The following is an 8,208-nucleotide window of genomic DNA, read 5'->3' on the forward strand; positions in this document are numbered from 1 at the left end:
TAGTTTCAGAGGATTAGTCCATGACCATCATGGCAGGAATCTTGGAGGCATACAGGCAGGTAGGCAAGTAGGCAAGGAGGGAGGCATGATGCCAAGAAGTAGCTGAGAGCTCATATATGATCTACATGTTGCAGGCAAAGAGAGAGCAAGACTGGGCCTGGTGTTGGCTTTTGAAACCTCAAAGCCCAGCCCCAGTGACATACCTCCTTTAACAAGGCCACACCTATGAATCCTTCCTAAACAGTTCTGCTAACTGGGGACCAAACATTCGAATATGAGCCTATAGGAGCCATTCTCAGTCAAACCTCCACAAGCAATTTCATACTATGGAGCTATGAAAACTTGTGGGTGGAAGGAATAGCAGAGATTAGTTGAGGTTAGGGGTATGGCTCAGGGTAAAAACACCTGTCTAGCATGCACAAGGCTTTGGATCCATCCCCAGAGCTGTCAAAAAATGTCAAATTGGGGGGCCAACAAAGCAAACCAAGAACCCCTAACTTAGTAAGGTGTGCCAGCTGCAGGTTGCAGCTCCCTGGAAGAAACTCCTACTATACCTCGTGTTACCCCTGACACTACTCCCCTTTGTTTTTAGAGACATAGTCCAGGCTAGCCTGGAAAACATTGTGTAAAACAGGCTGGCTGGAAATTCACAGTGATCTTTAGGCCTTTGATTATCAAGTGGTGAGATTTTTACAAGTGTTAGGCACCAGGCCTGGTTCCCATGGCTCCTTGGAAGCATAACTAGAAGACATCTGCTTACATTCATTTTGGGGGAGGGTGATGAGACAGGGTTTCTCTGTGTAGCCCTGGCTGTCTTGGAACTCACTCTATAGACCAGGCTAGCCTTGAACTCACAGGGATCCACCAGCCTCCGCCTCCCAAGTGTTGAGATTAAAGGCATGCACTGCCACCACCTGGCTAACCTCTTTATAAATTTCTAAAATGAAAGCCATAGCCAGGCAGTGGTGGCGCACGCCTTTAATCCCAGCACTGGAGGCAGAGCCAGGCGGATCTCTGTGAGTTCGAGGCCAGCCTGGGCTACCAAGCAAGATCCAGGAAAGGCGCAAGGCTACACAGAGAAACACCAAAAAAAAAAAAAAAAAGCCATAGATAATATAACCTATGTGTACACATCAGGCATAGACTTTTCAATGGCTGTAATATTAAGAAGTAAAAGGGAGAAAAGCCAGGCTATGGTAGCACACACCTTTAATCCCAGCACTCTGGAGGCAGAGGCAGGTGGATCTCTGAGTTTGAGGTCAGTCTGGATTGCAGAGTGAGGTACCGGATAGCTAAGGCTACATAGAGAAACCCTGTCTTGAAAGCAAACAAACACAAAAGAAGTGAAAGCCATTTGTTATAGATAAATGTGTGGGCTTGGACAGTGACTATAAATAGAATCAATGTGGCTGTAACAGCTGTGAATGTAGGCTGACCTGGGATGTTAGCTTGGTGACTCAAATATCACTGGCCTTGCTGTTGGTTATAGGATTTTTCTGCAGTGGTAGATAATGCCAGGAAAATCCCAGAACAAAGCACATTATTGACATAATTGTCTCTCCATTCGCTTAGCAAGCACTTTTGTATTCCTAGCGAATCCCCAGACTCCTCACACAGGTTTTTCACCCCTATGAATGTCCAAAGGAAAATATTTTCTAGTTGTGTGAGAAGTGTGAATGGTGATGGAGTGAAGACTCAGTAGGTGAAGTGCTTTTTGCGATGCAAACATGAGGACCAGAGCTCTGATCCACAGCTCCCATGTAAAAGTCTAACATGGCTGCATATGCTTATGATACTAGTGCTGGGGGTGGGGAGGGTGGGGACAGGAAGACTCCTAGAGTCAATCAGTGAGCTCCAGGTGGAGAGCAATTGAGGAAGATACTCCCACGGGGTTGGGGATTTAGCTCAGTGGTAGAGCACTTGCCTAGCAAGCACAAGGCCCTGGGTTCGGTCCTGATACTCCCACATCAACCTTTGGCCTACATAGGCACACATGTGGGTGAAAATGAGTGTGCACACATGAACATGTACATAATGCACAGATACACACACACACACACACACACACACACACACACACACACACACACACACGGGGCAGGGGTGGGGATGGCTTTCACTGTCCAATCTGGCTGGTCCTAGCCAATGAAGCCAAATGTTATGCCAGCCAGCCTCCCCTCTCCATCAACAGATGTGGCTTTGGGGACTGTGCTGCTTCCACAGGAACAGAGGTAATCCTTAAAGCTGTCACATATCCAACTAATTCATTCCCAAGGCACATCTGAAAGGCAGAGGTTCTCACCAAAAGCACCAAGAACACCAAAGATCTGCATATTTATATACAGTAACAAAATTCTAGTATAGAGCATGTTAAGGACCAAGCATGAGACTTGACAAACATTAACCCATGCAAGCTTCATGAAAGTTCTAGGAGATGAATATTGTCTAAAGACGAGGCCATGGAAGCCCAGAAAGGTTAAGTAACTTGCCCAAGGTCATGGTGCTACTAAGTGGTTGGGCCAGGATTGGAGACCAGGTGGACTAGCTCCAGAGTCCAGCTACTAGGCTGCCTCTCCTCGGGCCTGTTGCTAGGTTTCCAAAGATTAGTTCTGCTTGGGAATAAGCCCAGGAAATTGTTGAGAAAGTAACTTCAGGCCAGACTAATCAGCCATGATTTGCATGATAGGAAAACAAGACCAGATTGAAAAGGGCATGCAAAATTATGTAATCCATGTGTGATGGGAGTAGCCCTTAGTTTCTTGACCTTAGATGTCCTAAACTCCAGAGCTGTGAGAAACAGATGCCTCTTGTTTCCAAGTTCCCCAGCATGGACTGGGTCCACTAGCCCGTTGCCCTCCATAACACATCTTAAATGACATGTATATAATTGTATATATAACTCATATACTTAATAAGTGCCACCCACTCCCCTTACCTGCCAGATCACAAGTTCCCCAGGGGCACAGAGACACTGTCCATTAGCCACTGTCTCATGTTCCTGATTATAAGGAGGGATTCAACGTATATAGTTCAGTGAATGAAAGTGTCTTAGTTGGTGTTTCTGTTGCTGTGATAAGCATCATGACCAAAAGCAACTTGAGGAGGAAATGGTTGATTTCATATCACAGTTTATAGTCCATCATACGGAAAGGAAAGTCAGGGCAGGAACTCAAGGCAAGAACTAAAGTGAACACCATAGAGGAGCATTTCTTACTGGCTTGCTCACCCTGCCTTCTTATAGCACCCCAGGACTACCTGCCCAGGAGTAGCAATGCCCATAGTGGAATGGACCCTTCCACATCAATCATCATTCAAGAAAATGCTCCATAGGCTAGCTAACAGGCTAACCTGGAGGGGGCATTTTCTCTATTGAGAGTCCCTCTTCCAGAATGATTCAGGCTTGTGTCAAGTTGACAGGAAAATAGCTAGCACAGAAGGGATGTCAGGCATAAGCACGTCCTTTAGCAGCTTCAGCATGCTTTATGGAGCAAGTGCCCAAGCTAGAGAGTATGAAAATCTTTTCTTTTTCTTTTTTGGTTTTTCAAGACATGGTTTCTCTGTGTAGCTTTGCGCCTTTCCTGGAACTCACTTGGTAGCCCAGGGTGGCCTCGAACTCACAGAGATCCGCCTGCCTCTGCCTCCCGAGTGCTGGGATTAAAGGTGGGCGCCACCACCGCCTGGTGAGACTATGAAAATCTTAAAGTTAACTAGAGGTAATAGCTTAATCAGGAGTGTCTGATTGTGCACTGCTGTTTTTGTAACTGGCTGCTACATACCTCTCACTGCCTGTAACAACGACAAATACTGGCCCATCTTGTTGCTTCCGTTTGAAGCCTACAAACCACCCCAGAACTTCCACCACCTATTACCGGAATATTTAAAGCTCTTTCCAGACATCTTATCACCACCACAAAATTTTCAGTATGGGGGAGCTTGAGTATGGCTTAATGATAGATCACTTGTCAAACATGCAGCATACATGAGGCCCAGAATTCTATATTCCAGCACCAGAAGAAAAATACAAAGCACAAAACCCACCACTGTAGTATGTATCTATAAAAGAGAAGGGCTCTTTTGAAAATCTCTTTAAAAGCACTCTTGCATGGCTAAAAGTCTTTAATATATTCCAACATCCAGTTTGCCCAATGGAGCTGATAAATTATCTTGCACTCCTTTTGTTTGAGGTATATAAGCAAGAGAGACACATCTGTTGTATGTGGTTAATAAGTCCCTTTTCTTTTCTTTTCTTTCTTTCTTATTTTTTTTTTTTTTGAGACAGGCTTTTTCTGTGTAGCCTTGGCTGTCCTAGAACTAGCTTTGTAGACCAGGCTGACCTTGAACTCACAGAGATCTGCCTGCCTCTGCCTCCTGATTGCTGGGATTAAAGGTGTGCCCCACCGCCACCCAGCAATAAATCCCTTTTTAACAGTGACCGCTCACTGTTTGTTTTAATATTGTCCATTGCTTAGTCAAATACTAGGTCATTTGTCCTTAGCATTTCTTGCATCATTTTTATTCAAAAGGTATTCTTTATTCTTTTTATTTTATTTTTTATTTTCAATTAAAATGTAATTATATCACTTCCCTTTTCATCTCCTCCCCACAACCCCTCTCATAGCCCCCACTCCTCAAATTCATGACTTCTTTTTCTTTATTATATTTATATATACACATATGAATAAATACACAAATACAATTTGCTGAGTCCTTTTAGTGGTGGGCAAATATATATGTTTCTGAGGCTGACCACTTGGGAATGGATAATGAATTAGGGTGCTCATTAGTCCCTGGGGAAGATTAATTCTCCCTCTGTCAGCAGTTACCAGTTGCCTGTAGCTCTTCATCTAAGGGTGGGGTCCCAAACCTAGGTGGGTTGTTAACTGGGGTTAGCATCATGTAGGTCTTGTTTAGGTGGCCATATTGTTGAGACTTCATAGGTGGAGCTTTCCTGTCCTATCTAGAAGACACACACAACAGACTTCCTGGGCTTCTGGCTTTTAGAATCTTTCCACCCCCTCTTCAAAAATGTTCCCAGATCCTTAAGTGTAGGGATGGTGTTATAGATGTATCAATTGGGACTGGGCTCCAGATAGTCAGTTCTCTGCATTTTGATCAGTGATGCCTTTCTGTTATGGACTCTATCTGCTGCAAAAAGAATCTTCTTTGATGAGGGGTAAGAGCCACATGTATTTCCTGTACTTTTTTTTTTTTTTTTTTTTAGCCAGGAAGATTGCTGCATCCTCCAGCTGGTAGAAGCATCGAGGCTACTTCATCTCCTGTTAGGACATGCCATGGGTTGAGTTCCCATTTCTCAATATGACCCCATGTTCCAAAGTCTCTCTACAATGGGATCTATGGTCTCTTTAGGGGTTATGAGACAGGGCATTAAAACACTATAATTTTTTATGGTAATGGAAACAAACTATTTCTCATCAATCATTTATTTGCCTTTTGTCAAGTGTGTATACAAAGGCAGAAGAAAAGGCGTGGTGTGTCCCCCCCCCCCCCCCCCCCCCCCCCCCGAGACAGGGTTTCTCTGTGTACCTTTGGAGCCTGTCCTGGATCTTGCTCTGTAGACCAGGCTGGCCTCGAACTCACAGAGATCCGCCTGCCTCTGCCTCCCAAGTGCTGGGATTAAAGGCGTGCGCGCCCTGCCCCCGGCCGCCACCCGGCTAAGCCGTGATTCTTTTACTTTACCAGTTGCCAGAAGAATTATTGATCAGATCTTTGCTTCTAGGACTTTTTGAGGATATAGTTAAGACCACTCAACTTTGACTTCTTGGTGTTTGTGTTTGTGACTCTTCCTTTATGCCAAAAATCATGGTTCCTAAGAACATTTTTTTGAGACAGGATCTCATGTTGTCTACCTGTTGTTATTAGCTGAAGATGACCTTGAACGTCTCACCTTCCTGTCTCCAAGATCCAAGTGCTGAGATTACAGGCTTGTACCATTGTGACAGTTTTGTGCATTCTTGGGAATTGAACCCAGGGCTTCTTGTATGCTAGGCAATAACTCTACTACCAATTAGCTATATTCCAAGCCCCAATGACATTAACATAATTATATCCACTTTGTGTATGCACACACATGCAAGAATACATTTGAGTGTCTGCCTGTATTTAGCTTCAGATAATAACTGATGGGGTTGGGGTGGCCTTGGATTTAATCACCAGCACCAATAATAAAATCTAATGGGATCCCACCCCTAGACAAAGAACCACTGACACCTAACGACTTCTGAGAAGAGAAAATTAGCCTTTCCTAGAGATGAGTTCTCTAACTGGTTATCCAATACAAAGTGGTCATCTCTGAAATCATATAGAAGCCACACTAAATGGACTTATCGGATTGTATTTAAATTTTTTGCATATGTGTAACAATAATAATAATAATAATAATAATAATAATAATAATAATAATAATAATAAAGAGACCATCAATTAGAGGGCAGAGGCATGAGAAGAACTGGAGGGAGAACAGGGAAGGTGGAGACAAGTGATCTAATTATATTTTAACTTATAATTTTTCACTAAAAATATAATTATTGAAGCCAGACTGTTCTACATAGAGTTCCAGGATAGCCAGGGCTACATAGTAAGACCCTGTCTCAATAACAGCAATAACAACAATAATTAATGGTAAGTGATAATAGTATATATATATATTTATTATGTATTTACTATTATATATTATGCAAATATAAAATAGTGTATATATTTTCCCACTGAGGAGGAGGTATAGCCACTTTCCCTGGTATTGAGTAACTCGTGGTCTGTCTCTGTGGGTTATGCCAGCAACTTAAAAAATGACAATATTGGTTTGTTGCATTTTATTGCCATTTTATTTTATTGTGTGCTATGGTTATGTAAAACCTTCATATAGCAGTTCTGCTATCATAAAGACCTCTAGACATAATCCCTCTACCAGCATTGGTGCCAGCACATTAAAGACAGTTCTGAATGCTGACTTTTCTAGTTGGATTGTTCTGTTTTCTGGTGGGGCTAGGTGGGGAGAGAACCAAGAGCACATTCAGGACTGTGGAGCACAGAACAAGTCCTGAGTGAGTGTTGGTTGTTGACAGGAATGCAGCCCTGTTCAGGATCCCATGCCTTTGGACCTGTGGGTGTGGCAAAGCCTTCCCCAGATGAGGCTCAGCAGGATGGCAAAGTGTTTCTCTGGCAGAAGTGCAAGTGTTGCCAGATATATACGGAAACTGTCAACCACAGCTTCCTCGTTCTGAATGATTGTAGCCCAAGACTGCTCCCCTAAGAGACCTCCTATGAGATGACTTAAACCTGTCTCCTTGCTCATCTGGTTCCATAAGCCCTATTCCTTATTCATCTGTGTGCCATATCCCCACTGCTTTGATTCAGATGTATCAAATAAACATACCGAGGCTGCAGGTTGCTGTCACAGCTGCTGACCTCCATCAAGATGAGAAAACCTACCAGATCTCAGCTTTTCTGTATGTCTTCCCCCGCCCCATTTCCCTCATCACCCCAGTTAGGTCAATTCCCAGAGCTGTGCAAGGCACGGCAAAGATCTTGCATTGCCTAAAATTCAGCTTGATTAAGAACTTTAAGGAAATTTGCAAAGAAAAAGTCAAAATCAGAAACATCCAGGATCTCTAAATGGCCATAGAAACCCACCATAAACTGGAGAGTGCTGGGAGATGGATTAGAAAGCAAAGTCCCTTGTTTCCAATTTCATCCAAGATAAAGGAGCCCTCCTTTCTCAAGACTTTCTCTTCCTTGGGTTCCTGCCTTGGGCACTTCTTTCTTCCTCTCCCTGACCTCCCTTATATAGGCCAGGTCCTTTTGTGAATGTTTTAGCACATATAGTATTACTGTAGCCCATAGTTAACCACAATGACAATCTGTTCCCACTTGCTACAGTGTCAGAAAGCACCTCCCACTTTCAGTTTCTGCGCATGTGTGCACGTGCCTGTGTAAGTGTATGTACATTAAAGGACAAATAACCAGAATCAGTGCTCTCCTTCCACATGTACCTGGGGATTGAATTTATGTCTTCAGACTTGCTGGCAAGTGTCTTTACCCATTGAGCCATCTCCATTTTTGCAAAGAAAAGAGTAACAAACATACTACTGTTATTAAAACACTAGTTCCCTTGTTTCTCCATGGTAGTTTCTCTAAGGCATTAACCTTGGTAATGATAAATTTCTTAAAAAAAAAAAAAAGATTTACTTT

The sequence above is a fragment of the Onychomys torridus genome, chromosome X, assembly GCF_903995425.1.
Source record: "Onychomys torridus chromosome X, mOncTor1.1, whole genome shotgun sequence".
Lineage (NCBI taxonomy): Eukaryota > Metazoa > Chordata > Mammalia > Rodentia > Cricetidae > Onychomys > Onychomys torridus.